This window comes from Sus scrofa, chromosome 3, assembly GCF_054392235.1.
Source record: "Sus scrofa isolate SSC_HxYL_T2T_F1_AM1 chromosome 3, Sscrofa_HxYL_maternal_Yorkshire_Landrace_v2.0, whole genome shotgun sequence".
NCBI classification, from domain to species: domain Eukaryota; kingdom Metazoa; phylum Chordata; class Mammalia; order Artiodactyla; family Suidae; genus Sus; species Sus scrofa.
The window spans coordinates 24333878-24358414 of NC_139385.1; the positions used below are offsets into that span (position 1 = coordinate 24333878).

At 39.3% G+C, this 24537-nt stretch overlaps 1 long non-coding RNA gene across 1 annotated transcript in view; it reads left to right on the top strand.

Annotated features, from left to right (window-relative positions):
- Positions 1–24189, top strand: part of LOC146404477 (uncharacterized) — a 42048-nt gene extending 17859 nt beyond the window's left edge. Inside the window, exons 4-7 of the long non-coding RNA XR_014840473.1 lie at positions 4678–4925; positions 5137–5180; positions 12310–12557; positions 20830–24189. This is a non-coding gene — a long non-coding RNA (uncharacterized LOC146404477). The remainder of the gene's footprint in view (positions 1–4677; positions 4926–5136; positions 5181–12309; positions 12558–20829) is intronic.
- The last annotated feature ends 348 nt before the right edge of the window (positions 24190–24537 follow it).

The following is a 24537-nucleotide window of genomic DNA, read 5'->3' on the forward strand; positions in this document are numbered from 1 at the left end:
CTTTTATTAATTTTACTTCTCTGATTGCAGTGGCTAGGACTTCCAGAACTATATTGAAGAGTAGTGGTGAGAGCAGACATCCTTGTCTTGTTCCTGATCTCAGTGGGAATTCTTTCAGCTTTTCACCATTGAGAATGATGTTCACTGTGGTTTTGTCATATGTGGCCCTTATTATGTTGAGGTAGGTTCCCTCTATGCCCACTTTCTGAAGGGTTTTTATCAGAATGGGTGTTGGAATTTGTCAAAGGCTTTTTCTGTGTCTATTGAGAGGATCATATAGTTTTTATTCTTCAGATTGTTAATGTGGTGTATCACACTGATGGATTTGTGGCTATTGAAGAACCCTTGCATCCCTGAGATAAATCCCACTTGATCATGATGCACAATCCTTTTAATGTATTGTTCGATCCGGTTTGCTGGTATTTCATGGATGATTTTTTCATCAATATTCGTCAGTGAAATGGATGTATAGTTTTCTTTTTTTGTGGTATCTTTGTCTGGTTTTGGTGTCAGGGTGATGGTGGCCTCATAGAATGAGTTTGGGGGCATCACTTCCTCTGCAATTTTTTGAAATAGTTTCAGAAAGAGAGGTGTTAGCTCTTCTCTAAATGTTTGATAGAATTCGCCTGTGAAGCCATCTGGTCCTGGACTTTTGTTTGTTGGAAATTCTTTAATCACAGTTCCAATTTTGGTTCTTGTGATGGGTATATTCATCTTTTCTATTTCCTCTTGGTTTAGTCTTGGAAGATTGTACTTTTCTAAGAATGTGTCCATTTCTTCTAGCTTTTCCATTTTATTGGCCTATAGTTGCATATAGTCCCTTATGATCCTTTGTATTTCTGTGATGTCCGTTGTTACTTCTCCTTTTTCATTTCTAATTTTATTGATATGAGTCCTCTCTCTTTTTTGCCTGATAAGTCTGGCTAGGGGTTTATCCATTTTGTTGATCTTTTCAAAGAACCAGCTTTTCATTTCATTGGTCTTTTCTATGTTCTTCTTGGTTTCTATTTCATTGATTTCTGCTCTGATCTTTATGATATCTTTCATTCTACTAACTTTAGGCCTTGTCTGCTCTTTTCTCTCAAGCTGCTTTAGATGCAAATTAGGTCTGTTTATTTGAGATTTTTCCTGTTTCCTGAGGTGGTCTTGTATTGCTATAAACATTTCCTCTTAGAACAGCTTTTGCTGCATCCCTTATGTTTTGGAGTGTCGTATCTTCATTGTCATTTGCTTCTAGGTATTTTTATTTTATTTATTTTATTTTATTATTATTTTTTTTTTTGTCTTTTTGCCATTTCTTGGGCCGCTCCTGCGGCATATGGGAGGTTCCCAGGCTAGGGGTCTAATCGGAGCTGTAGCCGCCAGCCTACGCCAGAGCCACAGCAACGCGGGATCCAAGCCGCGTCTGCAACCTACACCACAGCTCACGGCAACGCCGGATCGTTAACCCACTGAGCAAGGGCAGGGACCGAACCCGCAACCTCATGGTTCCTAGTCGGATTCGTTAACCACTGCGCCACGACGGGAACTCCCGTTTTTTTTTTTTCTTTCCCTAGGTATTTTTAAATTTCCTCTTTGATTTCTTCAGTGATCCATTGGTTGTTTAGTAGCATGCTGTTTTGTCTCCACGTGTTTGTGTTTTTTGCAGATTTTTTTCTCGTTGTTGATTTTGAGTTGTATAGCATTGTGGTCAGAAAAGATGCTTGATATGATTTCAAGTTTCTTAATGTTACCGAAGTTGGATTTATAGGCCTGGATATTAGAGACTGTTCCATGTGCACTTGAGAAGAATGTGTATTCTGTTGCTTTTGGATGGAATGTCCTATAAATATCTATTAAGTCCATCTGGTTTAATGCATCATTCAGGGCCTGTGTTTACTTATTGATTTTCTGTCTGGTTGATCTGTCCATTGCTTTAAGTGGGGTGTTAAAGTGCCCCACTATGATTGTGTTACTGTCGATTTGTCCTTTTAAGTTTGTTAGCAGTTGCCTTATATATTGTGGTGAACCTATGTTGAGTGTGTAGATATTTAAAATTGTTATATCATCTACTTGGATTGATCCTTTGATAATTAGGTGATGACCTTCTTTGTCCCTTAAAATATTCTTCATTTTAAAGTGTATTGTGTCTGATATGAGTATTGCTACTCCAGCTTTCTTTGGATCCCTGTTTGCATGAAGTATGTTCTTCCATCCTCTCACTTTCCATTTGTACGTGTCCCTAGAAGTGAAGTGGGTCTCTTGAAGACAGCATATGTACGGGTCTTGTTTTGGTATTCATTCAGCCAGTCTATGTCTTTTGGTTGGGGTGTTTAGTCCATTATCATTTAAGGTAATTATTGATATGTATGTTCTTATTGTCCTTTTATTAATTGCTTTGGATTTGTTTTTGTTAATCTTTTTTCTTCCCTTCTTCTCTCGTTCTCTCCTCTTCTGGTTTGATGACTATCTTTAGTGTTGTATTTGAGTTGATTTTTCTTCGTTTGTGTATTCATTGTAGATTTTTGGTTTGCAGGTATTCTGAAGTTTTGATATGAGTCTATATGTATATGAGATTGTTTTAAGTTGTTGTTCTCTTAATTGCAAGTACATCTCCAGTATCCTGCATTTGCACCTTCCTCTTATGATTTCTTTTTTTTTTTTTTTGTCTTTTGTCTTTTTGTTATTGTTGTTGTTGTTGTTGCTATTTCTTGGGCCGCTCCCGCGGCATATGGGAGGTTCCCAGGCTAGGGGTTGAATCGGAGCTGTAGCCACCAGCCCGCGCCAGAGCCACAGCAACGCGGGATCCGAGCCGCGTCTGCAACCTACACCACAGCTCACGGCAACGCCGGATCGTTAACCCACTGAGCAAGGCCAGGGATCGAACCCGCAACCTCATGGTTCCTAGTCGGATTCGTTAACCACTGCGCCACGACGGGAACTCCTCCTCTTATGATTTCTGATTTTGGTGGTATAATTGTGCTTGGATGATTTTGTATCTTTACTGTACATATACCTTTACTGGTGAGCCTTGTCATTTGAGGTATTTGTGTTTCCTGTTGCTGTCTTGTCTTTTCTGCCTATAGAAGTTCCTTTAGTATTTGTTGTAAGGCTGGTTTAGAGTTGCTGAATTCTCTTAGCTTTTGCTTATCTGTGAAGTTTTTGATGTCTTCTTCAAATCTGAAGGAGGGGTCTTGCCCCTTTGTTCCAATCCAGGAACCCTTGTGAAGGCAACCAATCGTGGACCTCACTCTCCTGCAAGTCCCAGAGCAGGCTGGACAAATGTGGGACTTCCTAGGAGTTTACAGATGGAGGGACAGAAGCCAAGGAGAGGCCACAGAGCTGGCTTTGCCCCCACCATCCCTTGCCTGGACCCCCTTCCACCCGAGCAGCTTGGCCCAGGGCAACCCTTGCCCTCCCAGACTGCACACATCCTGTTTTAAGGATGCACAGCTTAAAACACGGTCGTGTGAGGTGAATGTGATAACCACTGCACTCCGGAAACCCTGCCCACATTAACAAAAGAAAAGTCAAAAACCATATGATCATCTCAATAGATGCAGAAAAAGCATTTGACAAAGCGCAACATCCAGTCATGTTCAAAACTCTCGCCAAAGTGGGTATAGAGGGAACATTCCTGAACATAAGCAAAGCCATTTATGACAAACCCACAGCAAATATAATACTCAATGGAGAAAAACTGAAAGCCTTCTCACTCATCTGGAACAAGAGAGGGATGCCCACTCTCGCTACTGCTCTGTAACATAGTTTTGGAAGTCCTAGCCACAGCAATGAGACAAACAACAGACATAAAAGCCATCCAAAGAGGAAAAGAAGAGAGAAAAGTGTATGCAGACGACGTGATACTACACATAGAAAACCCTAAGGACTCAACCCAAAAACTACTTGAACTGATTAATAAATTCAGCAAAGTAGCAGGATATAAGATTAACATTCAGAAATCAGTTGCATTTCTGTATACCAACAATGAAATATTAGAAAAGGAATACAAAAGTACAATACCTTTTAGAATTGCACCTCAAAAAATCAAATACCTCGGAATACACCTGACCAAGGAGGTAAAGGACTAATATGCCGAGAACTACAAAACTTTAATCAAACAAATTAAAGAAGATGTAAAGAAATGGAGGGATATTCTATGTTCATGTATTGGAAAATCCAATATTGTAAAAATGGCCGTACTTCCCAAAGCAATCTACAGATTCAATGCAATCCCTATCAAATGACCCATGACATTTTTCACAGAACTAGAACCAAAAATCCAAAAATTTACGTGGAACCACAAAAGAAAGTCTATTCAGCAAGCATTGCTGGGAAACCAGGACAGCTGCATGCAAATCAGTGAAATTAGAACACACCCTCAAACCATGTACAAAAATAAACTCAAAATGGCTGAAAGACTTAAATAGAGACAAAAAAAAAAAAAAAAGGATTTCCTGTTGTGGCGCAGTGGTTAACAAATCCGACTAGGAACCATGAGGTTTTGGGTTTGATCCTTGGCCTTGCTCAGTGGGTTAACGATCCGGTGTTGCCATGAGCTGTGGTGAAGGTTGTAGACATGGCTTGGATCCTGCATGGCTGTGGCTCTGGTGTAGGCTGAATCTTACTGTCGTGGATTTTACCTGAAGTCCTCTATTCCCCCCAAAATGTATTTTTTCTTCATTTTCCTCCGGGCAGGGAGAGTCTCCATAACAGCTCTGCACGATGGGAGGACCCCAAGACAGCAGCCCAAGGAGGACAGGCATTCTCGTGAGACAGCCGGAATCCAGGTCTTCAGCTCCTCTGTGGTGCCGCAGGGGCTCCTGGGAGTCCGCCATCTTGTGGACAGTGAAGGGCCAGCCGTCTGCTCTCTACTGGATCTGAAGACATCCCTGGGAGCAGAGCGGATGTTGGTAGCAGATTCCAGTATGGGAAGCTCAGAGAAGGTAAGCAGGGTGTCGGGGAGCCCCTGCCTGGGGTCCTCTGCAGCCGCCGTGTCGCTGGGGACTCGGTGTCCGTCCCTTGGTGTGGTGCTTGGAGCCGAGGGTGGTGGTGGACACCTGTGGTGGGGAGGACGGTCATGCCCAGGTGGGGCCAGGGGCCAAGTGGCTGCTGGGGTCACACTCACACAACTCACAGTCACTTCTAATTTTTCAGTTTCCAGATGGCAGATTATGGGATTTTTTTCCGCCTTCAAAATTGTGAGTTGACTTCCATTTTAAAAATTCCCTTACCTGTATCTATATTTATATCCATACATGTATCTATCTGTATCTTACTGGTTCAGTTTATATTGTGTATATGCAGTAGCTATCATAGACTTTTTTTTTATATTGCAGAAACTTTTTATTTATTTATTTATTTATTTATTTATTTATTTATTTTTAAAGATTTTTTAATATATAAGAAAATCATCTTAAACATTTCCCCCCATCTTCCCATATGGATAACTGCAGTAATTAGAAAGAATTTGGGGGAGATTGTAACATTATTGCATGTGAAATCTTAGTGAAAAAGTTCCCCTTTCCACCAGTCTTGACCTAAAACCAAGGTGACTTTTTTTTTTGGTATAATGATCATAGCAATCTAATTTCACAGGATTTCTATCCCATAGCCCAAGCATACCCCCCCCCCCAAAAAACTCTCTCCTCTGGAGACCATAAGTTTTTCAATGTCTGTGAGTCAGCATCTGTTCTGCAAAGAAGTTCTGTCTGTCCATTTTTCAGATTCCACATGTCAGTGAAAGCATTTGTCATCGGTGTCTCATTGTATGGCTGACTTCACTTAGAATGATAATTTCTAGGTCCATCCATGTTGCTAAAAATGCCGGTATTTCACTCCTTTTAATGGCTGAGTAATGTTACATTGTGTATATGGACCACATCTTCTTGATCCACTCCTCTGTCAATGGACATTTAGGTTGTTTCCATGTTTTGGCTATTGTAAATAGTGTTGCAATGAACATCGGAGTACATGTGTTTTTGAGAGTCATGGTTTTCTCTGGATAGATGCCCAGGAGTGGGATTGCTGGATCAAATGGGAGTTCTATGTTTAGTTTTCTGAGGAATCTCCAAACTGCTTTCCACAGTGGTTGCACCAATGTGTAATCCCACCAACCATGTACTAGGGTTCCTTTTTCTCCATAGCCTCTCCAGCACTTCTTGTTTGTAGACTTTTTGATGCTGGCCATTCTGGCTGATGTAAGGTGGTACCTCAGAGTGGTTTTGATTTGCATCTCTCCAATAATGAGTGACGTTGAACATCTTTTCATGTGTTTCTTGGCCATCTGTATGTCTTCTTTGGAGAACTGTCTGTTTAGACCTTCTGCCCATTTTTGGATGGGGTTGTTTGATTTTTTGGTATTGAGCCGCAGAAGTTGCTTATAAATTTTGGAGATGAATCCCTTGTCAGTTGATTCACTTGCAAAGATTTTCTCCCATTCTGTGGATTGTCTTTTTGTGTTGTTTAGGGTTTCCTTTGCTGTGCAGAAACTTTTACGTTTGATTAGGTCCCATTTGTTTATTTTTCTTTTTATTGTCAATACTCTGATAGGTGGATCTGGGAAGATGTTGCTGTCATTTATGTCAGAGAGTGTTTGGCCTTAGTTTCCTCTAAGAGTCTTATAGTGTCTGACCTTATATCTGGGTCTTTAACCCATTTTGAGTTTTATTTTTGTGTATGGTGTTAGGGAGTGTTCCAATTCATTTGTTTCCATGCGGCTGTCCCGTTTTCCCAGAACCACTTATTGAACAAGCTGTCCTTTCTCCACTGTATATTCTTGCCTCCTTTGTCATAGATGAGTTGGCTGTAGGTGCGTGGGTTGAATTCTGGCCTTTCTATCCTGTGCCACTGATGTATATTTCCATCTTTGTACCAGTACCATATGGTTTTGATGATTATTGCTTTGTAGTGTAGTCTGAAGTTGGGGAGCCTGATTCCTCCAGCTCCATTTCTCTTTTTCAGGATGTCTTTAGCTAGTCTGGGTCTTTTGTGCTTCCACACAAACTTTAAAATATTTTGTTCGAGTTCTGTGAACAATGTCCTTGGTAATTGGATAGGGATTGCATTGAATCTGTAGATTGCCTTAGGTAGTACAGTCATTTTGACAATATCGATTCTTTCAATCCAAGAGCATGGTATGTCTTTCCATCTATTTGTGTGTCATCTTTGATTTCTTTCATCGGTGGCTTATAGTTTTCAGAGTACAGGATTTTTGTCTCTTTAGGCAGGTTTACTCCTAGGTATTTTATTCTTTTGGATGTGATGGTAAACGAGATTGCTTCCCTAATTTCTCCTTCTGATCTTTCATTGTTAGTGTATAGAAATGCTGTCAATTTCTGTGTATTAATTTTGTATCCTGTGACTTTGCCAAATTCATGGATGAGCTCTAACAGTTTTCTGGTCGAGTTTTTAGGATGCTCTAGGTATAGTATCATGTCATCTGCAAATAGGGATGGTTTTACTTCTTCCTTTCCAAGTTGGATTCCTTTTATTAATTTTACTTCTCTGATTGCAGTGGCTAGGACTTCCAGAACTATATTGAAGAGTAGTGGTGAGAGCAGACATCCTTGTCTTGTTCCTGATCTCAGTGGGAATTCTTTCAGCTTTTCACCATTGAGAATGATGTTCACTGTGGTTTTGTCATATGTGGCCCTTATTATGTTGAGGTAGGTTCCCTCTATGCCCACTTTCTGAAGGGTTTTTATCAGAATGGGTGTTGGAATTTGTCAAAGGCTTTTTCTGTGTCTATTGAGAGGATCATATAGTTTTTATTCTTCAGATTGTTAATGTGGTGTATCACACTGATGGATTTGTGGCTATTGAAGAACCCTTGCATCCCTGAGATAAATCCCACTTGATCATGATGCACAATCCTTTTAATGTATTGTTCGATCCGGTTTGCTGGTATTTCATGGATGATTTTTTCATCAATATTCGTCAGTGAAATGGATGTATAGTTTTCTTTTTTTGTGGTATCTTTGTCTGGTTTTGGTGTCAGGGTGATGGTGGCCTCATAGAATGAGTTTGGGGGCATCACTTCCTCTGCAATTTTTTGAAATAGTTTCAGAAAGAGGGGTGTTAGCTCTTCTCTAAATGTGTGATAGAATTCGCCTGTGAAGCCATCTGGTCCTGGACTTTTGTTTGTTGGAAATTCTTTAATCACAGTTCCAATTTTGGTTCTTGTGATGGGTATATTCATCTTTTCTATTTCCTCTTGGTTTAGTCTTGGAAGATTGTACTTTTCTAAGAATGTGTCCATTTCTTCTAGCTTTTCCATTTTATTGGCCTATAGTTGCATATAGTCCCTTATGATCCTTTGTATTTCTGTGATGTCCGTTGTTACTTCTCCTTTTTCATTTCTAATTTTATTGATATGAGTCCTCTCTCTTTTTTGCCTGATAAGTCTGGCTAGGGGTTTATCCATTTTGTTGATCTTTTCAAAGAACCAGCTTTTCATTTCATTGGTCTTTTCTATGTTCTTCTTGGTTTCTATTTCATTGATTTCTGCTCTGATCTTTATGATATCTTTCATTCTACTAACTTTAGGCCTTGTCTGCTCTTTTCTCTCAAGCTGCTTTAGATGCAAATTAGGTCTGTTTATTTGAGATTTTTCCTGTTTCCTGAGGTGGTCTTGTATTGCTATAAACATTTCCTCTTAGAACAGCTTTTGCTGCATCCCTTATGTTTTGGAGTGTCGTATCTTCATTGTCATTTGCTTCTAGGTATTTTTATTTTATTTATTTTATTTTATTATTATTATTTTTTTTGTCTTTTTGCCATTTCTTGGGCCGCTCCTGCGGCATATGGGAGGTTCCCAGGCTAGGGGTCTAATCGGAGCTGTAGCCGCCAGCCTACGCCAGAGCCACAGCAACGCGGGATCCAAGCCGCGTCTGCAACCTACACCACAGCTCACGGCAACGCCGGATCGTTAACCCACTGAGCAAGGGCAGGGACCGAACCCGCAACCTCATGGTTCCTAGTCGGATTCGTTAACCACTGCGCCACGACGGGAACTCCCGTTTTTTTTTTTTTTTTCCCTAGGTATTTTTAAATTTCCTCTTTGATTTCTTCAGTGATCCATTGGTTGTTTAGTAGCATGCTGTTTTGTCTCCACGTGTTTGTGTTTTTTGCAGATTTTTTTCTCGTTGTTGATTTTGAGTTGTATAGCATTGTGGTCAGAAAAGATGCTTGATATGATTTCAAGTTTCTTAATGTTACCGAAGTTGGATTTATAGACCTGGATATTAGAGACTGTTCCATGTGCACTTGAGAAGAATGTGTATTCTGTTGCTTTTGGATGGAATGTCCTATAAATATCTATTAAGTCCATCTGGTTTAATGCATCATTCAGGGCCTGTGTTTACTTATTGATTTTCTGTCTGGTTGATCTGTCCATTGCTTTAAGTGGGGTGTTAAAGTGCCCCACTCTGATTGTGTTACTGTCGATTTGTCCTTTTAAGTTTGTTAGCAGTTGCCTTATATATTGTGGTGAACCTATGTTGAGTGTGTAGATATTTAAAATTGTTATATCATCTACTTGGATTGATCCTTTGATAATTAGGTGATGACCTTCTTTGTCCCTTAAAATATTCTTCATTTTAAAGTGTATTGTGTCTGATATGAGTATTGCTACTCCAGCTTTCTTTGGATCCCTGTTTGCATGAAGTATGTTCTTCCATCCTCTCACTTTCCATTTGTACGTGTCCCTAGAAGTGAAGTGGGTCTCTTGAAGACAGCATATGTACGGGTCTTGTTTTGGTATTCATTCAGCCAGTCTATGTCTTTTGGTTGGGGTGTTTAGTCCATTATCATTTAAGGTAATTATTGATATGTATGTTCTTATTGTCCTTTTATTAATTGCTTTGGATTTGTTTTTGTTAATCTTTTTTCTTCCCTTCTTCTCTCGTTCTCTCCTCTTCTGGTTTGATGACTATCTTTAGTGTTGTATTTGAGTTGATTTTTCTTCGTTTGTGTATTCATTGTAGATTTTTGGTTTGCAGGTATTCTGAAGTTTTGATATGAGTCTATATGTATATGAGATTGTTTTAAGTTGTTGTTCTCTTAATTGCAAGTACATCTCCAGTATCCTGCATTTGCACCTTCCTCTTATGATTTCTTTTTTTTTTTTTTTGTCTTTTGTCTTTTTGTTATTGTTGTTGTTGTTGTTGCTATTTCTTGGGCCGCTCCCGCGGCATATGGGAGGTTCCCAGGCTAGGGGTTGAATCGGAGCTGTAGCCACCAGCCCGCGCCAGAGCCACAGCAACGCGGGATCCGAGCCGCGTCTGCAACCTACACCACAGCTCACGGCAACGCCGGATCGTTAACCCACTGAGCAAGGCCAGGGATCGAACCCGCAACCTCATGGTTCCTAGTCGGATTCGTTAACCACTGCGCCACGACGGGAACTCCTCCTCTTATGATTTCTGATTTTGGTGGTATAATTGTGCTTGGATGATTTTGTATCTTTACTGTACATATACCTTTACTGGTGAGCCTTGTCATTTGAGGTATTTGTGTTTCCTGTTGCTGTCTTGTCTTTTCTGCCTATAGAAGTTCCTTTAGTATTTGTTGTAAGGCTGGTTTAGAGTTGCTGAATTCTCTTAGCTTTTGCTTATCTGTGAAGTTTTTGATGTCTTCTTCAAATCTGAAGGAGAGGTCTTGCCCCTTTGTTCCAATCCAGGAACCCTTGTGAAGGCAACCAATCGTGGACCTCACTCTCCTGCAAGTCCCAGAGCAGGCTGGACAAATGTGGGACTTCCTAGGAGTTTACAGATGGAGGGACAGAAGCCAAGGAGAGGCCACAGAGCTGGCTTTGCCCCCACCATCCCTTGCCTGGACCCCCTTCCACCCGAGCAGCTTGGCCCAGGGCAACCCTTGCCCTCCCAGACTGCACACATCCTGTTTTAAGGATGCACAGCTTAAAACACGGTCGTGTGAGGTGAATGTGATAACCACTGCACTCCGGAAACCCTGCCCACATTAACAAAAGAAAAGTCAAAAACCATATGATCATCTCAATAGATGCAGAAAAAGCATTTGACAAAGCGCAACATCCAGTCATGTTCAAAACTCTCGCCAAAGTGGGTATAGAGGGAACATTCCTGAACATAAGCAAAGCCATTTATGACAAACCCACAGCAAATATAATACTCAATGGAGAAAAACTGAAAGCCTTCTCACTCATCTGGAACAAGAGAGGGATGCCCACTCTCGCTACTGCTCTGTAACATAGTTTTGGAAGTCCTAGCCACAGCAATGAGACAAACAACAGACATAAAAGCCATCCAAAGAGGAAAAGAAGAGAGAAAAGTGTATGCAGACGACGTGATACTACACATAGAAAACCCTAAGGACTCAACCCAAAAACTACTTGAACTGATTAATAAATTCAGCAAAGTAGCAGGATATAAGATTAACATTCAGAAATCATTCAGAAGACATAAAAGCCATCCAAAGAGGAAAAGAAGAGAGAAAAGTGTATGCAGACGACGTGATACTACACATAGAAAACCCTAAGGACTCAACCCAAAAACTACTTGAGCTGATTAATAAATTCAGCAAAGTAGCAGGATATAAGATTAACATTCAGAAATCAGTTGCATTTCTGTATACCAACAATGAAATATTAGAAAAGGAATACAAAAGTACAATACCTTGTAGAATTGCACCTCAAAAAATCAAATACCTCGGAATACACCTGACCAAGGAGGTAAAGGACTAATATGCCGAGAACTACAAAACTTTAATCAAACAAATTAAAGAAGATGTAAAGAAATGGAGGGATATTCTATGTTCATGTATTGGAAAATCCAATATTGTAAAAATGGCCGTACTTCCCAAAGCAATCTACAGATTCAATGCAATCCCTATCAAATGACCCATGACATTTTTCACAGAACTAGAACCAACAATCCAAAAATTTACGTGGAACCACAAAAGAAAGTCTATTCAGCAAGCATTGCTGGGAAACCAGGACAGCTGCATGCAAATCAGTGAAATTAGAACACACCCTCACACCATGTACAAAAATAAACTCAAAATGGCTGAAAGACTTAAATAGAGACAAAAAAAAAAAAAAAAAGGATTTCCTGTTGTGGCGCAGTGGTTAACAAATCCGACTAGGAACCATGAGGTTTCGGGTTTGATCCTTGGCCTTGCTCAGTGGGTTAACGATCCGGTGTTGCCATGAGCTGTGGTGAAGGTTGTAGACATGGCTTGGATCCTGCATTGCTGTGGCTCTGGTGTAGGCTGACTCTTACTGTCGTGGATTTTACCTGAAGTCCTCTATTCCCCCCAAAATGCATTTTTTCTTCATTTTCCTCCGGGCAGGGAGAGTCTCCATAACAGCTCTGCACGATGGGAGGACCCCAAGACAGCAGCCCAAGGAGGACAGGCATTCTCGTGAGACAGCCGGAATCCAGGTCTTCAGCTCCTCTGTGGTGCCGCAGGGGCTCCTGGGAGTCCGCCATCTTGTGGACAGTGAAGGGCCAGCCGTCTGCTCTCTACTGGATCTGAAGACATCCCTGGGAGCAGAGCGGATGTTGGTAGCAGATTCCAGTATGGGAAGCTCAGAGAAGGTAAGCAGGGTGTCGGGGAGCCCCTGCCTGGGGTCCTCTGCAGCCGCCGTGTCGCTGGGGACTCGGTGTCCGTCCCTTGGTGTGGTGCTTGGAGCCGAGGGTGGTGGTGGACACCTGTGGTGGGGAGGACGGTCATGCCCAGGTGGGGCCAGGGGCCAAGTGGCTGCTGGGGTCACACTCACACAACTCACAGTCACTTCTAATTTTTCAGTTTCCAGATGGCAGATTATGGGATTTTTTTTCTGCCTTCAAAATTGTGAGTTGACTTCCATTTTAAAAATTCCCTTACCTGTATCTATATTTATATCCATACATGTATCTATCTGTATCTTACTGGTTCTGTTTATATTGTGTATATGCAGTAGCTGTCAGAGACTTTTTTTTTATATTGCAGAAACTTTTTATTTATTTATTTATTTTTAAAGATTTTTTAATATATAAGAAAATCATCTTAAACATTTCCCCCCATCTTCCCATATGGATAACTGCAGTAATTAGAAAGAATTTGGGGGAGATTGTAACATTATTGCATGTGAAATCTTAGTGAAAAAGTTCCCCTTTCCACCAGTCTTGACCTAAAACCAAGGTGACTTTTTTTTTTGGTATAATGATCATAGCAATCTAATTTCACAGGATTTCTATCCCATAGCCCAAGCATACCCCCCCCACCCCAAAAACTCTCTCCTCTGGAGACCATAAGTTTTTCAATGTCTGTGAGTCAGCATCTGTTCTGCAAAGAAGTTCCGTCTGTCCATTTTTCAGATTCCACATGTCAGTGAAAGCATTTGTCATCGGTGTCTCATTGTATGGCTGACTTCACTTAGAATGATAATTTCTAGGTCCATCCATGTTGCTAAAAATGCCGGTATTTCACTCCTTTTAATGGCTGAGTAATGTTACATTGTGTATATGGACCACATCTTCTTGATCCACTCCTCTGTCAATGGACATTTAGGTTGTTTCCATGTTTTGGCTATTGTAAATAGTGTTGCAATGAACATCGGAGTACATGTGTTTTTGAGAGTCATGGTTTTCTCTGGATAGATGCCCAGGAGTGGGATTGCTGGATCAAATGGGAGTTCTATGTTTAGTTTTCTGAGGAATCTCCAAACTGCTTTCCACAGTGGTTGCACCAATGTGTAATCCCACCAACCATGTACTAGGGTTCCTTTTTCTCCATAGCCTCTCCAGCACTTCTTGTTTGTAGACTTTTTGATGCTGGCCATTCTGGCTGATGTAAGGTGGTACCTCAGAGTGGTTTTGATTTGCATCTCTCCAATAATGAGTGACGTTGAACATCTTTTCATGTGTTTCTTGGCCATCTGTATGTCTTCTTTGGAGAACTGTCTGTTTAGACCTTCTGCCCATTTTTGGATGGGGTTGTTTGATTTTTTGGTATTGAGCCGCAGAAGTTGCTTATAAATTTTGGAGCTGAATCCCTTGTCAGTTGATTCACTTGCAAAGATTTTCTCCCATTCTGTGGATTGTCTTTTTGTGTTGTTTAGGGTTTCCTTTGCTGTGCAGAAACTTTTACGTTTGATTAGGTCCCATTTGTTTATTTTTCTTTTTATTGTCAATACTCTGATAGGTGGATCTGGGAAGATGTTGCTGTCATTTATGTCAGAGAGTGTTTGGCCTTAGTTTCCTCTAAGAGTCTTATAGTGTCTGACCTTATATCTGGGTCTTTAACCCATTTTGAGTTTTATTTTTGTGTATGGTGTTAGGGAGTGTTCCAATTCATTTGTTTCCATGCGGCTGTCCCGTTTTCCCAGAACCACTTATTGAACAAGCTGTCCTTTCTCCACTGTATATTCTTGCCTCCTTTGTCATAGATGAGTTGGCTGTAGGTGCGTGGGTTGAATTCTGGCCTTTCTATCCTGTGCCACTGATGTATATTTCCATCTTTGTTCCAGTACCATATGGTTTTGATGATTATTGCTTTGTAGTGTAGTCTGAAGTTGGGGAGCCTGATTCCTCCAGCTCCATTTCTCTTTTTCAGGATGTCTTTAGCTAGTCTGGGTCTTTTGTGCTTCCACACAAACTTTAAAATATTTTGTTCGAGTTCTGTGAACAATGTCCTTGGTAATTGGATAGGGATTGCATTGAATCTGTAGATTGCCTTAGGTAGTACAGTCATTTTGACAATATCGATTCTTTCAATCCAAGAGCATGGTATGTCTTTCCATCTATTTGTGTGTCATCTTTGATTTCTTTCATCGGTGGCTTATAGTTTTCAGAGTACAGGATTTTTGTCTCTTTAGGCAGGTTTACTCCTAGGTATTTTATTCTTTTGGATGTGATGGTAAACGAGATTGCTTCCCTAATTTCTCCTTCTGATCTTTCATTGTTAGTGTATAGAAATGCTGTCAATTTCTGTGTATTAATTTTGTATCCTGTGACTTTGCCAAATTCATGGATGAGCTCTAACAGTTTTCTGGTCGAGTTTTTAGGATGCTCTAGGTATAGTATCATGTCATCTGCAAATAGGGATGGTTTTACTTCTTCCTTTCCAAGTTGGATTCCTTTTATTAATTTTACTTCTCTGATTGCCGTGGCTAGGACTTCCAGAACTATATTGAAGAGTAGTGGTGAGAGCAGACATCCTTGTCTTGTTTCTGATCTCAGCAGGAATTCTTTCAGCTTTTCACCATTGAGAATGATGTTCGCTGTGTGTTTGTCATATGTGGCCTTTATTATGTTGAGGTAAGTTCCCTCTATGCCCACTTTCTGAAGGGTTTTTATCAGAATGGGTGTTGGAATTTGTCAAAGGCTTTTTCTGTGTCTATTGAGAGGATCATATAGTTTTTATTCTTCAGTTTGTTAATGTGGTATATCACATTATATTATATCTGATGGATTTGCAGATATTGAAGAACCCTTGCTTCCCACTTGATCATGATGTATAATCCTTTAATGTATTGTTGGATATAATTTGCTAGTATTTTGTTGAGGATTTCGGCATCGATGTTCATCAGTGAAATTGGCCTGTAGTTTTCTTTTTTGTGGTATCTTTGATTTTGGTATCAGGGTGATGGTGGCCTCATAGAATGAGTTTGGGAGTATCCCTTCCTCTGTAGTTTTCTGGAATAGTTTCAGAAGGAGAGGTTTTAGGTCTTCTCTAAATGTTTGATAGAATTCACCTGTGAAGTCATGTGGTCTTGGACTTTTGTTTGTTGGAAGTTTTTTAATCACAGTTTCAAGTTCAGTTCTTGTGATTGATCCATTCATCTTTTCTATTTCCTCTTGGTTTAGTCTTGGAAGATTGTATCTTTCTAAGAATTTGTCCATTTCTTCTAAGTTTTCCATTTTATTGGCATATAGTTGCATATAGTAATCTCTTATGATCCTTTGTATTTCTGTGATGTCCGTTGTTGCTTCTTCTTTTTCATTTCTTATTGAGTCCTCTCTATATTTTGCTCAGTAAGTCTGGCTAAGAATTTATCAATTTTGTTGATCTTTTCAAAGAACCAGCTTTTTGTTTCATTGATCTTTTCTATGGTTTTGTTTCTATTTCATTGATTTCTGCTCTGATATTTAGGATTTCCTTCCTTCTGTTAAATTTAGGTCCTGTTGGTTCTTCTCTCTTGAGCTGCTTTAGAGGTAAAGTTAGCTTGTTTCTTTGAGCTTTGTCTTATTTCCTGAGGTGGGCTTGTATTGTTATAAACTTTCTTCTTGAATGGCTTTTGCTGCATCCCATAGGTTTTGGAGTGTCGTATCTTCGTTGTCATTTGCTGCTAGGTATTTTTTAATTTCCTCTTTGATTTCTTCAGTGATCCATTGGTTGTTTAGTACCATGTTGTTGAGTCTCCATGTGTTTGTGTTTTTTGCAGATTTTTTCTTGTTTTGATTTCCAGTCATATAACATTGAGGTCAGAAAAGATGCTTGGTATGATTTCAGTTTTCTCAGAGTTACTGAGGTTGGATTTGTAGCCCACGATATGATCCATTTTACAGAATGTTCCATGTGCACTTGAGAAGAATGTGTATTCTGTTGCTTTTGGATGGAATGTCCTATAAATATCTATTAAGTCCATCTGGTTTAATGCATCATTCAGGGCCTGTGTTTACTTACTGATTTTTTGTTTGATCTGTCCATTGTTGTAAGTGGGGTGTTAAAGTCCCCCACTATTATTGTGTTATTGTTGATTCATCCTTTTAAGGTTGTTAGCAGTTGCCTTATATATGGTGGTGAACCTATGTTTGGTGTGTAGATATTTAAAATTGTTATATCTTCTTCTTGGATTGATCCTTTGATCATTATGTAATGTCCTTCTTTGTTCCTTAAAATAGTCTTCATTTTAAAGTCTATTTTGTCTGATATGAGTATTGCTACTCCAGCTTTCTTTTGATTCCCGTTTGCATGAAATATTTTCTTCCACCCTCTCCCATTCAATTTGTGTGTGTCTCTAGAAGTGAAGTGGGCCTCTTGAAGACAGCATGTATATGGGTCTTGTTTTTGTATCCATTCAACCAGTCTGTGTCTTTTGGTTGGGGTGTTTAGTCCATTAACATTAAGGTAATTATTTATATATGTTTTATTAATATGAAACAGGTCAACCACAAATCAAAACCAAACATTACATTCACAAAAACTAAAAAGAAAGGGACACAAGCATAAAATAAAAGGAAATCATACAACCAAAAAAAGCAAGCAACAAAGGATAAACATAGAATCAACTGAAAAACAAGGTTTAAAATGGAAATAAATACATATTTATCAATAATTACCATAAAAGATAATGGACTGAATGATCCAATCAAAAGACATAGTGGTAGTTTGGATAAAAGTGCAAAAGCCTATAATATACTGTGTACAAGAGACTCACCTTAGGACAAAGGACACACATAGATTGAAATTGAGGGAATGGGAAAAGATATTTCATGCCAATGAACAAGACAGGAAAGCAGGAGTTGCAAGACTCCTATCAGACAAAATAGACTTTAAAATGAAGGCCATCAAGAAAGACAAAGAAGGACACTATTTAATGATAAAATGATCCATTCAAGAAGTGGGTATTACAATCATCAATATATATGCCCCTAATATAGGAGCACCCAGATACCTACAACAAATACTGACAGAAAAGGAGAAATTGATGGGGATACAATAATAGTAGGAGACATTAACATTCCACTCACATTAATGGACAGATCCTCTAGACAGAAAATCAGTAAGGCAACAGAGATCCTAAATGACACAATAGAAAAGTTAGACTTTCACTGACATTTTTAGGACATTCCATCCAAAAAAAGCAGAATATACATTCTTTTCAAGTGTACATGGAACATTCTCAAGGATTGACCACACACTGGTGCACAAAACTAACCTCAACAAATTTAAGAGTATACAAATTACTTCAAGTATGTTCTCTGACTACAATAGTGTGAAACTAGAAATCATCCACAGGAAAAGAAATGAGAAAAAAACTGATTATATGGAAACTAAACAACATGCTACTAAAAAAAACCCCAAAAGTCAGCTGAAGGAAGGAAATCATTAAAATCAGACAGGAAATCAATAAAATAGATATTCAAAAAAACAGTAGAAAAAAATCAATAAAACCAAGAGCTGGTTCTTTGAAAAGGTAAACAAAATTGAGAAGCTTTTGGCCAAAACCACCAAGAAGGGGAGAGAAGAAAAAAATAATAAACACAAGAAATGAAAAAGGAGAAATATCAACACATAATGCAAAAATATAAAAAAAAGAGAGGACTATGAACAATTATATGCCAACAAATGTGAAAACCTAGAAGAAATAGACAACTTTCTAGAGACTTACAGCCCACCAAAACTGAATCAAGAAGAAACAGATCAACTGAATAGACAAATCACTAAAAACACTCCCTACAAACAAAAGTAGCTCCAGGACCAGATGGCTTCACAGGTGAATTATACCATAAGGACAAAGAAGAACTTCTACACAACCTTCAAACCAGACAAAGATAACACAAACAAAGAGAAAATTACAGGTTGATATCACTTGTGAACACAGGTGCAAAAATCCTCAACAAAATACTAGCAAACTGAATCCAACAATACATCAAACAGATCCTATACCATGATCAAGTGGGATTTATCCCAGGGACACCGGTATTTTTTTCAATTTCCACAAATCAATCAGTGTGATACACTACATCAAAAAACTGAAGAGGAGTTCCCGTCATGGCGCAGTGGTTAACGAATCCGACTAGGAACCATGAGGTTAAGGGTTCGGCCCCTGCCCTTGCTCATTGGGTTAACGATCCGGCATTGCTGAGAGCTGTGGTGGAGGACACAGACATGGCTCGGATCCCGCGTTGCTGTGGCTCTGGTGTAGGCCAGCAGCTACAGCTCCGATTCAACCCCTAGCCTGGGAACCTCCATATGCCGTGGGAGTGGCCCAAACAAATAGAAAAAAGACAAAAAAAAAAAAAAACAACTGAAGAATAAAAAGAATATGATCATCTCAATATATGCAGAAAGAGCTTTTGATAAAGTTCAATACATATTTCTTTTTTTTGGTCTTTTGTTGTTGTTGTTGCTAGTTCTTGGGCCGCTCCCGCGGCATATGGAGGTTCCCAGGCTAGGGGTTGAATTGGAGCTGTAGCCACCGGCCTACGCCAGAGCCACAGCAACGCTGGATCCAAGCCGCATCTGCAACCTACATCACAGCTCACGGCAATGCCGGATCGTTAACCCACTGAGCAAGGGCAGGGATTGAACCCGCAACCTCATGGTTCCCAGTCGGATTCGTTAACCACTGCGCCACGATGGGAACTCCAAAATTACAATTAAATTTTTTCTTTAATTTAATTTTTTTTTTGTCTTTTTGTCATTTCTTGGGCCGCTCCCGCGGCATATGGAGGCTCCCAGGCTAGGGGTCGAATCGGAGCTGTAGCTGCCAGCCTACGCCAGAGCCACAGCAACTCGGGATTCGAGCTGCGTCTGCGACCTACACCACAGCTCACGGCAACGCCAGATCCTTAACCCACTGAGCAAGGCCAGGGACCAAACCCGCAACCTCATGGTTCCTAGTCGGATTCGTTAACCATTGCGCCACGACGGGAACTCCTCAATACATATTTCTGATAAAAACTCTCTTCAAAGAAGCCATAGAGGGAACATATATCAACCTAATTAAAGCCTCCTTAACTTTTTGTGTCTTTCTTTAGGTCAGTACTATACTGTTTTTCTGTAATATAAATTGGCCTATCACTAATCATCAGAGAAGTATAAATCAAAACCACTATGAGACATCACCTCATACCTGTTATTCTGGCTATCCTCAAAAAACCTGCAAAAGATAAATATTAATGAGAGTGTGGAGAAATTAGAATATTTGAACACTATTGGGAATGTGAAATGGTGCAGCAGCAATAGAATGTAATATAGAGGTTCCTCAGAAAAAAACTTTAAAAAACCTACCCAATAACCTAGTTATTCCACTTCTAGGTACTTACTGAGAATTGAAATCAGGATAATAAAAATATATTAGTACTCTCATGTTCACTGCAGCACTATTCACAATGGCCAAGAGGTTGAAACAACCTAAAAGTCTACTGGTGGATAAATGGATAAAGAAAATGCTGTACTATACACAATAGAATATTATTCAGTCTTTAAAAAGAAGGAAATACTGTAACATGCCATGACATGAGTAAAACTTGAAGATATGTGCTAAGTAAAATAAGCCAGTCATAGAAGGGCAAATACTACATGATTCCATTTAAATGACAGCACCTAAAAGAGTCAAACTCATGAAAACAAAGAGCAGAACGGTAGTTGCCAGGGGCTGGAGGAAGGAGGGAAGTGAGGATTTGCTCATCAAAGGACATAAAGTTTCAATGAATACATTCTAGAGATTAGCTGTCTGTTTATAGCTACCAGTACTTTACAGTGCACTTAAAAAGGTGTTAAAATGGGAAATCTGGAGTTCCCGTCGTGGCGCAGAAGTTAACGAATCCGACTAGGAACCATGAGGTTGAGGGTTCGGTCCCTGCCCTTGCTCAGTGGGTTAACGATCCAGCGTTGCCGTGAGCTGTGGTGTAGGTTGCAGACGCGGCTTGGATCCCGCGTTGCTGTGGCTCTGGCGTAGGCCGGTGGCTACAGCTCCGATTCAACCCCTAGCCTGGGAATCTCCATATGCTGCGGGAGTGGCCCAAGAAATAGCAAAAAAAAGACCCCCAAAAAAAATCTTTTTTTTTTTTATTTTAGTTGGGACAATTTCTATTGATTATTATTATTATTTTTTTTTTATCTTTTGTCTTTTGTTGTTGTTGTTGTTTCTCCCAGTTGTGTCTCTAAGATTTGATTTTCAAAGGATCCTTGAGTATTCACCTGGGGGAGGCTCAGCATGCCTTCTGAACTTCTCTCAAACTGAAGGCAATTGCTGCCTCCTCAGAGTAGACTTGATGTGCCTGGTGGACGTCTCTCCTCCTTGACAACTCTCAGAGGTTAGCACTCTTTCCTCAGGGGAGGGCTCTTTCAGCTTCCAGTCACTCTCAGGAGCTGTCTGTTGGAAGCCTGTGTAAAAAGTGGAAATTGCATGGAGATTTCTGTTGTGTCTGGGCTTCCCAGGGATTCTGGATTCTCATGCCAGAATGCCCTCAAGGTTTTACTACTTTTATCAATTTCATCAGTGCTCTTGCATCTGTGGCAGTTCCCTTTGTTTCCTGCTGCTCTGCCAAGAATGACAGTGGCTGTCGGTCCCTCGTTCCCCAACAGACCTGCCATTTTTTGGATTTGAGTTAGATTCTTTGCAACTAAGTTCTCAGATATTTTGATCATGTTGCTAGGGTGTAAGAACATTCTCTTGTGACTATATCCTAAGAAAAAGCAGGAGTTTTATTTTAAAATGTCAATAATTACAGCACTTCAGAAACTATACAACTTGGAATGGTTTTAATTATGAAGTTTTGATGTCAAATTTTAAATGACACACATTTTGTTCCCAATTTCTGCAAAAACACTTTATTTCAAATTTCCTCTACAATGTTCCTGAAATAATCAAAGCATTTCCTAATAACTGCTAAGTCTGGTGGTGAAAGAAAATGACTTATTACAGAACCCAAGGAGTCATAAGATCCAGACAGCTATGACTCCTCAATAAGAGAGATTCTGGCCTCCTCTATCCCCAAATAAACAACCCTGGCCATCCAAAAAGTTAATGGAACATAGGAAATGTGGGGGAAAAAAGTTTTTCAAAATATGAACTTTGGGCAGTTGCCTAAGTGAGGACTGTAGCAGAAGCTGTCCATCCTTCTCACCCTGCCTTGTAAAGACATTGTGTGCTAGAGGTTGTTTGCCGATGTTTGAATTACAGAAGTAATAATCACTCACAGATAAATGAAGTAAATAAAAGGACACTCAGATATTCCTTGGTAAAATGTTAAATGCATGCATGTATCTGTGGACATGCCAAGAATAAGTACAGTACATTAGGTGTGCACAGTTGTTTATTAGTGGATTTTACATGTCTTTGTAAGTTGTATAGATCTTCAGTAGGAAGCCAGGGTAGAATACGGCTTGTTAATTCTCCACATCCATTCTTATCTTCTTCTAGTGTGTGCCTTTCTGAACTTAGAGATGAAAAAGTCAAAACTATTTTTTTTCTATTTCCTTGTGGCTTCATTTGGAGAAGAGATATGATCCAGGCTAAGAAGCATTTGTTTGATATGTAGAAGGAATATTTAAGAAGGGGAGCCAACCAATGCTGATTATTTCTTCCAGCGAGCAAACCAGTATTTGGATGGCCAGTTTCTAGGTCATCTGCAGTGACCCTGGATCACAGCAGTGACCATTGGTTCCTTTTCATTTAAAGACTTTATTCTTGGAGCAGTTTGAGGTTAACCACAATATTTACAGGAAGGTACAAAGATTTCTCTCTTACACTTCCTGCCCTCCCCCACACACAGTCTTCCCTATTGTCAATGTCACATCACTAGTACCATTTCATGGAGGATGAACCTACAGTGAACACATCATCATCACCCAAGGTTCATCCTTTACCTTCAGTTTCACTCTTGATGTTATACAGTGAGTTTTGATGAAATGACATATATCCAACATTATAATGTCATACAAAGTTATTTTCTTCTTTTAGTTATATTTGATTTACAATGCTGTGTCAATTTCTGCTGTACAGTTATTTTCAAGGTCCTAAAAGTCCTCTGTGGTCTGTCTATTCATCTCCCCCAACCCTGGCAACCACTGATCTCTCTTTTTTTAAAACTTCTATTTATTTTTTATTTATTATTTCCCCAATACATTTTTTTCCTACTGTACAGCATGGTGACCCAATTACACATACATGCATACATTCTTTTTTCTCACATTATCATGCTCCATCTCTTTATTGTTGCCAAAGTTTTATGACCATTAATTCTAGTGCTGGAACTTGATTCTCACACCTACAGGCCATCTGTTGATTTTTTAAGTCTTAAACTTCCCTATATTAACTCTATTTCTGCTCTTTACACCTGGAATGTTTCTTTTTTCCCACCACTCATTTATAGTGATACACTAAGGATGAGCTCAAAGAACAGAAATTAACTGGAGACAAAAATGTAAATTTCAAGTATGCAAGTATTGGGTCCCCAAATTTAGCAAATTCCTTCCCATCTAAACTTTGATGTAGTATAAGAAGAAACAATACATGAGACACCATGTCAGGAAGCTAAATGGCTATTCATTTCATGATTGCATATAACGATAAGCATGAATGGTTCTCCTCTGAATGAACTGCTGTTGTAAATACTACAATCAAAAATTCTTTCTGTACAGTACATTCAGACACAAGAAAGTACAGCAATAAAATATAATTTTTTTAAAATGTAATTTCTCTGATAAAGTATTTCCATGTTTCCTATGACAAAATACTGTAATTATAAACCCTAGACGCCTTATTTCTATCACACATGAGGTGCATTCAGGAAGCATTTTACATAATCTGAAAATCATTCTATTTCAATATGCCAAAATGCCCTCTCAGCTTTTGTAATTACAATGCTGGGAATCCAGCCCAAGAAAAAAGTCTTAAATATAAGAAAAGCTTTATGCATTTCAATATATGTCCATTTCATTTATATTAATAGGAGTGGAATTTACCCTTAAATAATCATACTTTGGTTAAGGAAGATGATGACCACTCTAAATTACAGAATCATTAATATTGATTAAACTGATATTCTGGGTGTATGAGAGATTGTTATTCTACATGGAATGACAAAAGAATTACAAATTGTATGAACGAAAAAATATCATGCAGAAAGTGGGGAAAAACATGATTTTAAGATACATTCATTTTTTTCTCATGTGAAATTGGCTAAATTATGTTAGGTTTTTTTAGTAATGATTTTGTTGACATCTAAATGTCATGAGAAAAGATGTAAGACTAAACATTACTTCACATTTGTCTCCAGCTTTCATGGAGCTTATGGTGTAGTTGGAAGAACTGATGTAATTCAGGCCTTACCACAATTAATGTAACTTTGATAAACAGTCTGAGGGGTTGATATGTGCTGCAAGATTACAAACTGATTGAAGTGTACATATTCATGAATGCTACAGAAGTCTTCAGGAAAACAAAAAACAGAAGAAGCTTGAAAGCATATCAGATTGGTGACTGAAAAAAATAAAAGCATTCTACACCTCTTTTCTAAACTATCATTCCATTATGCCACATGTTTGATTTTTAGGTTCAATCCATAGACTGCCCACTATTAACTTCGGGATGGTACCGACCATCAATTCCATCTCTATGTGGTCCACAAGGTAGAGTGCAGGAATCTTACATTGCATTTACTCCTCTACAACAGTACTTGAGTCAACATGGTGATTAGACTTTCCAGAAATATTGTAAAAAGGATGCAAATCCTGTGAAGGCAGATATCATGTACTTTACCTTCCTCTTTGGACCAAAATAGCTTTTTTTACACCATAAAAGATCTAGCAGAAACCCTCAGGATTTATTCACTGCAAAGGTGGTAGTAAGGAGAAGAG